General features: G+C 39.8%; 1 pseudogene; it reads left to right on the top strand.

The window, feature by feature from the left end:
* The first annotated feature begins 1,143 nt into the window (after positions 1-1,143).
* Positions 1,144-2,262, top strand: LOC127102827 (cyclin-A1-1-like; annotated as a pseudogene).
* The last annotated feature ends 5,741 nt before the right edge of the window (positions 2,263-8,003 follow it).

The raw sequence follows: 8,003 nt of genomic DNA, 5'->3' as shown, positions 1-8,003 counted from the left end.
TTGACTTTGGTCAACATTTGACTTTTTGATCAACTTTTACCAAAGTCAACCCAATTCCCCAAAACCCTCATGTCCCTAAACCTAATCCTATTTCCATCTATAGTCTTCTTTCTTTGATCATTGACCCTTGAATGTTTGCATTTTGTACATGATAGTCTAAGATCCAACTTTGGTGTTACTTTGTCCAAAGGACTTGATAAGCCAAAGCCATCGCATGGCATTGCAAGCATGGCCATCTTTGCAACAAACCTACAATCTTGCAGCATCCTACCAAGTCAAGGAAGGCAAAGCAGCACATCAAACGTTGCCAAAATCATGTCATGAATAGGCCTGCAGTAACCAACCATGAACACAAACCATGAAGTTATATCGTCAAATTTCTGACCACAAGTTTACAGTTGGGTCTCAAAGGCACACGAGTAGCCAATTACTCAAATGATTGATGTACTAAGAGGTAATAGGATGGAAACAACTAGCATGAGACGCGAGGAATCTAATCGATGGATAACAAAATTCACACCTTTTAAGGAGGAAATGATCCAAAGAGAAGTTTCAAGTGCTCACTCGCTACAAGTGTTGCTCTCACAAGTTGCAGGAGATGGAAACTTAATGGCCTTCCTTGCTGACGTGCTATTGTTTTCTTTGACGGTGTTGGTAGGGATACTTCACGTTTGAGAATTTTAGATTTAACATATGCAGGACCAATCCACGCTCGTCCGAATATTGACAGACCAGTCCAGGTTGAACCGGAAATGGCGGTTGTGATAGTAACCCCTACGCCAACTAAGCGACCTCCTGGCCGGCCAAAAACAAAGCAGGTTAGATCAAAATACATAATTAAACACCGGCTTGAATGCGGCAATTGCAAAGGGTCTAAAGACGTGCAAACTTCCATAGTTCTGCAGCATTGAATTTTGAATAAAGCAAAATGCAGAAGCAGCAACGGCATCATGAGGCTGCAAAACACATCACAGCAGTCCATAATCAGTTACAATGGCCATAACATAAAATCAGTAAGAAAAAGAATTTAACTTCTAACATTAAAATTCCAACTGTTTTTGTTTTTTCAAGTGCAACAGCATAACCTAACACATTTCATCTAACCGACCGGCACTCCAATCCATGATATCGTAACAACAACCTACAATCATCATCATCATCATCATCATCATCATCATCATCATCATCATCTGAATTCTGAAAACCATTTGCCTCATTTTCTTCAATCATTCACCACACTCTCTCAGCGACTAGGGTTTTATCAAACGTAAAATGTTTACCCGAAGCCGACGCTTCCCTTCATCTTCTTCATCCTCCAAGAATTCAGATGATTCAATTTCAAACAAAAAGGTCATCAATGTCGTCAAGACTCAGTTAACGAAGAAACATCCCGCTCTCGCTAAAGTGACCAATAACACAAATGCTTCTCTCGTCAAAACCATCATTGGTGCTCCATTGAAACATATGGTGTCGTGTGTATCCAAAACTGCAAAGACAAAGACGGATTCTATTGCGAGTTCAAAGAAAAATGTTATGTCTAAGAACACTTTGCAGCCCCCCATTAAGAGTCAAATCAGGTGAATTGTTGCCTGCTAAAGAGGCATGCTTGACCAAAAATAGTCAAACTAAGTCTGAAGTTCAAGCCTCCATTGTACCAAGCAATGATGGTGCTGTTTGTCCTGATATTAAGAGTGTGGTCTGTGCTCCAAGATGGATGGACATTTCTCCTAGTAACACCTTTAGTGGTTCTGTTTCACTAGATGAGAGCCTGTCAACCAGTGATTCTTTGATGACTCTAGAATTCAAATATACTGGCAATGGCGATGTTACGTCGATCAAATCAATTGAAAATAGGACGAGCAACATTCTCAATATTTCAGACTCTTCCAAATTGCAGGGAGAATACAAGATATTGACACCATACTGAAGTCAATAGCAAATGAAATTGTTGACATTGACTGCAATTTTAAAGACCCACGATTTTGTGCATCCATTGCCAATGAAATATACGAAAATTTGCGTGTATCTGAGAAAATTAAAAGGCCATCTATAGACTTCATGGAGAAGATACAGACAAACATCAATGTTGGCATGCAGGCAATGCTTATTGATTGGCTTGTAGAGGTTGCTGAAGAGTACAAACTTCTACCTGATACACTATTTTTGGCAGTTAACTACCTTGATCGCTATCTCTCAGGCAAAAGAATAAACACTAATCTAATGTCGAATCCAGGTCAAAATGAAATACAAGTGGATGACTAGGAATTATGCAGCAACCAAATTCAGAACTGCTACAAGACCATTGCCAACACTACAACAACATTGTGCCTACAGTCAACACCGAGACAACGAGCTTAAAGGCCTGCAAACCCTACATCAATACATCTTCCATTCACGCGGTCAGCATCAAGAGGACCAAAATCACAGCATGCTCATACCTGCAGTTGGTAATGCTAATTCTGCAGCAGGTCATTCAGTAGTGCATTAGGAACATAACAAAAGCCACAACATGCAACTGACCGAAAGCTCAACATTACAAGCCAATGCATATAAAATAATTGCACCAAATCTCCCTGCTACACAAGTCAGTATAGTCTTGCAATGGAAGCATCATCAACTATAAGCCAATCAACACATCCCACCAAAAATCAGAGTTGAACCTGGACAGTCAGTGATCAAAATCCAAAATACAAATTGAACTACAAACAGTAAACATGCCTAGTATCCATAATAACGAACCATATCACTAGCAATGCAAACATTTCAAACACCAGTGCAATTAGCATAGCAGGTCACAACACATACAAAGCAAAACAGAGCAGCAAGGCATGAGCATGTCAGCATAATTGTGGTTGCATCTCAAATTCATGGCATACCTTATAGAGTGAAGAAATGAAATGTAGAACAAACAAATAGCACATCAGGTCTATAACAGTGGCAGTACATGGAAAGCATAGTGATTCCCAATGTTTGTTAACTGACATTGATTTCTAGCAGGAACCAGGTGAACCAATTCAGCACAACATTAACAAGCCGTGTACCTCATTCATCAAGTACATGTAGGACCAAGTCAAGAATTAGGCTATGACACACCATACGTGTTGTAACTATCATGCATATGAACACCTGCAAGTAGACAAATCATACAAGTCGTCAGCAAGATTCATGCATACATTCCAAAGGTAGGCAAGGCAATCACTTCACAACAAAGCAGTTCAGATAATGTAGTTCACAAAGGTTCATCAAACGGAAGCAATGCACATGGAATAAATTTGCTACAACAAACAAAATTATAAACAGATTATAGAACCATATCAAGGCAACTGAGAACTTGCAGCACACCATTCAATTAACATCCATTACAAGCTATTAAAACCATCCATGAAGCCATGTCATATTCGACCACCAACAAGTCTGCATAACAATTCAACAATAGGTGGTAATTGTAGCAAGACATAACACAACACCAGCTCATGACAGAATATTAAAATGGTTGACATTCAATGCTCATCCATCAGCAACATTCATAATAGGGCCACCTCACTGATATACCAAGGTCTAAACTATCGCATTCCACACACAGTCCATTGCAACCATTGGATACACCTAACTTAGACTCATATTTCAGAACTTAAAACTAACCTAATCCCTAGACCAACTGACTTTGTTCAATGAAGCCGCCTCATCCTAAATGATTCCACATCCTTGAACTGAACCAAAGTTAACTTAACACATTCAATATTAATGCCATCTAGATGGCCTTGGGATCCACAAAAAAGGTCCAAATAATAATAACTAACTCAGCCTCGATTTCCACCATTTTGCTAACTGTCATAACAGAATTGCAGATCCCAATATTGACTACTCGACCACCTTTATAATCCTCAATCCCCATCATTGATAAAAATCTAGAATTAGTTTCTCATTCAGACAATTCATTCACTAATCTAAACCACTCTCCAAGAGAATTCACATTCACTCTCTCTCAACTGAACACTCATATTCACTCTCTCTCAACTTAACACTCATCTTCACTCTCTCTCAACTCAACCTTCACCTTCATCCCTCACAATCATCAATCAGATTCAAAGGTCATTCCAAGGTCAAGTCCTCAATTGGTTCATTCAAGAAGAAAAGGAAGAAAGACGGAGAAAGTTGGAAGAACAAGGTTAAGATAAGAGATTCAAAACAAAGTTCTCACTTGGAAATAGAGATTTCGCCATCGCGGTCACAGTCGTTGTCTCCGGCAAGGTAAATTTCAAATCCTTTTTTTCTTTCAATTCCTTGTTGTCGTGATGTAGAGAAGAGATAGGCGGATCAAAGACCTAATCCCTCGGGCTCTGGTTCTTGGAGGGATTACGTCCAATTTTAGTTTTTAACAGTTAGAGTTCTGGACGATAGAGAAGTGGTAAGGATCTTAGGCCGTGAATCCGGTAGGATTGATCAGAGATTCGTAATCAGGGAGTGACGACGGACTTGGCGATGTGTTCGTTTCACATTTCTGATGGCCACCGCCGCCGCAAGCGACTTCCGACGCGGTGGTCCCCGGTGGAAACATTCGGACAGTAATCAGAGTTGACCGGGATTGGCGCGCGCATGTTTTCCTATTTTCAAATTCAATCTTCCTTCCCCAATTCCCACGTGACCGAATTGGTGAGTGTAGTGAGTTTGGGCTTCTCCAAATTGGGCCCAACATAGTTTCTTGTCATCACCCCCACATCCCAAACACACCCCCGACCAAAAGACCAATTGCAATGGGCCTTAAGCCTTAGGCCCACGCGCTTGAAGCAGTCTTACATGACCATTTCCAGAATTTACACCCCCCTGACACATCTTTGAATTTTGGATAATTTCTTGCCTATTTTTCTATTTTTTTTACATTTTGTCATGATATTTCTTTATTCTTTCACCATTTTCATGCTAATTGTTTTGCCATCATGCTTAGAAATAATAAGAGATGATTAATTCTCATTGTGTACATGATTAGATTTAGGATTAACATGTCTAGATTTTAATTACTTTGGTAATTCACCTTTTAACTAAATTGAAAAAATATTAGATTTCCATATTAATTTTGGTTTGTGTAGATCCATAATTCTTTGTGGTTTTAATTCAATTAATATGCTATGTTTAGAATTTCATTTGATTTTCCATGTTAATTTTCATACACACGATTAATCTTATTATGACTTGGTTACATTTTGTTTGTGGTTAATGGATAAATTGAAAATTCCATTTCAATTTAATTTGGTATATGTTTGTTAATCATGATCACTATGCCACATCATACTATCATCATACCATCTCATTCATTTGAATTAGCATTTTAATCCCATTTTATTAATGCATACTAACCACTTGTTGTTTTTGTGGTGACATGTGAATGAGAGATCCAAACCTCCTCCAAGTTATTCCTTTTATTTTTGTTCAATAGTTTGTAAAGTGTAGCTTCCATTCATGTCTTTGTGTTGTATTGTGTGGGTTCCCCCCATTGTGGGTTAAGTGTCCCCCTTCCTTGACCATGTAATAGCTTAGATTTATTGTTTTCTAGATAGTTTATTATGCATGTTAATAATCAAAGCAAAACGATAAACAAAGCATTTCAAAAGAAACAAAAAGTACTTGATCCAACGTCAAGTCGTTTTCCAAATAAAACTCACACTATTGCAACGTAAATACTTGATTCAACGTCAAGCATTCTCCATTCATTACATGATCCATTATTCATCTCTTCTTCATTCTCTTCTCAAACTCATTCTATCTATCACCTCCATTCTTCACTCACTATTTGCATAATAAATTCAAACACTTGATTCAACGTCAAGTTTCTTTTTCAAAACATTTTCATAACAAATTGGAATGCAAATGGGGTGTACGTGTTTGTACACAACATTCAAGTAATTGGATTGTCGGACGTACCTAGCCTGAGGACCCGGCACTTAACTTCCCCCCCCCCCCTAAAATATTTAATGATTCAAATAAGTTAGATCTAGGCGTTATGAGGAAGAAAAATAATAGTTAGGACTCCATTGTCCTCTCGATTCCCAAGTACTTTGATTGTTGACTGTACTTAGTCAAGGGTTAGAGACTTGTCTCCCTCTAAGTTCCAACGATTAAACTTGCCAAACTTGTCCTCTCAATTCCCGAGTTATTGGACCGTTGACTGTGTCTATCCAAGGGTCTAATGCTTGTCTCCATGCATAAAATCGACCCTAACAAATCAAATCATCTTTTGCCTTAGTGGACTCTTCAAAACCTTTCAATAAGGACGTGGTACTTCCGTTCTACTGTGAGCGAAGCTTAAGCCTCCATGTGCGAGCAAGTAATGTTTAACTGCTAGGGTGCGAACCCAGCGTATCCACTTTACCGCATACAAGTAAATACTTTCCGCTCCCATGAGAGAGTATACAAGCAAGTGAACAGTAGTGCGTGAATGTGAATACTGCTCAATAAAAATAACCAAACAAATACGCCATTTTGGAGCCGAACTACGAAGCTCTGACTTCCCTATTGCACGTATGGGGATACGTAGGCACAAGGGCCCAAATCCTTGGCGAGCAAACTAACTTAGAACTTATTTTCTCTCCCATATCATCTCTCATCTCATTCCTAATAGAAAGCAACTTACAGATAAATAAACATCCATACACATTTGATACGAGCAAGTGGTTCCCGTGGAGTACCATGGATGTGAGGGGTGTTAATACCTTTTGCTTGCATAACCTACTTCCGAATCCGCTCTTGGTTGCGAGACGGTTTCTCTCATTTGGGGTTTTATCGCTATTTTCCCTTTCCTTTGGAATAAATAAAATCCGGTGGCGACTCTGTATTTTTCGCGGTGCTTCAGCTAGCGACTCTACTGGGGACACTATGGAGTTCCCATAAGCGTGTCAAGCCTAGATTGCATGTATCCTTTTCCTTGGACGTTTATCTTTGTTATTACTTGCTTTATTTATCCATTCTTTTTATATATTCTTGTTATATATCATCCTGCTTTGATCTTGTGGGATAGGTAGTATAGAGCGAGAAGCCCAATACACGGGCTTAGAGAGTTCACCTAATATAGGAAGGTTATTCATATTGACCCGTCAAACGTAGTTGTCCTGAGGGGGAGGTACGAAGACCCCACTTGGAGTAGATTCTTTTTGGAGTTTGGTTGGCACGTGAGTCACATTCGCGTTGACGACCATTCTTCCGAAGAGGGTCCATGACTCCGAGGCCCTTTAGACAATCCTTGGCTTTTGAGGTTGAAGGAAACTTCACTTAGAGGAGGTCACCCCGAAAGTGTTGTTGGCCCACAAGTATTTTGTGTCGATGACGACACTTTCGCCTTATGACCCATGAATCTGAGCATCTTCAGAAGTCTTAGTACTCACCCCGTAAGGGTACATGGGTTTCTTGCAGGGAAACTTAACCTCTAACACACCTTGAATCTACAATGATCCTATCCTCTTGTAGCATATGCATTCATAACATATTGCATTTGCATACATACATTGGGCCTTATTCTCGGAGAATCCTAAAGGTTTGTGATTGTGCAGTGAACATTCCAAGATGGGCTCAGAAAGGAGGAATACACTTCCACTCAAGTTCAAGCTTCCTAGAGTAGATACCCTGATAACTCTCCGCAACATGGTCACTCCTTGCAAGAAGAACAACTTCATCTGTAGATATGGGCGGATCCTCGATCTCATTACTACTTTGATAGAAGTCTCAGTTCTGGTGGCCTTATCCCATTATTATGATCCACCTCTCAGATGTTTCACGTTCCAAGACTTCCAGCTGGCCCCGACTATTGAAGAGTATGAGAGACTCCTAGGTTGGTATGTGAAGGACCATCCTCCCTGTGAACCGTTGATGCCTGAATCAGCCGCTGAAGTGCTCCACCTTCCTATTGAAGAGGTCTCCCTTGGTATGGGACCTAGGGGGTTTTCTAGAAAGTTCTTGGAATAAAAGGCACGGGCCTTGGAGAAAGAGGGGAAATGGATTCCTTTCAGTGCCAT

Source organism: Lathyrus oleraceus, chromosome 7, assembly GCF_024323335.1.
Source record: "Lathyrus oleraceus cultivar Zhongwan6 chromosome 7, CAAS_Psat_ZW6_1.0, whole genome shotgun sequence".
NCBI lineage: Eukaryota > Viridiplantae > Streptophyta > Magnoliopsida > Fabales > Fabaceae > Lathyrus > Lathyrus oleraceus.
The sequence above is the reverse complement of the archived record's forward strand: the minus strand, read 5'-3'. Positions and strand labels throughout refer to the sequence as shown.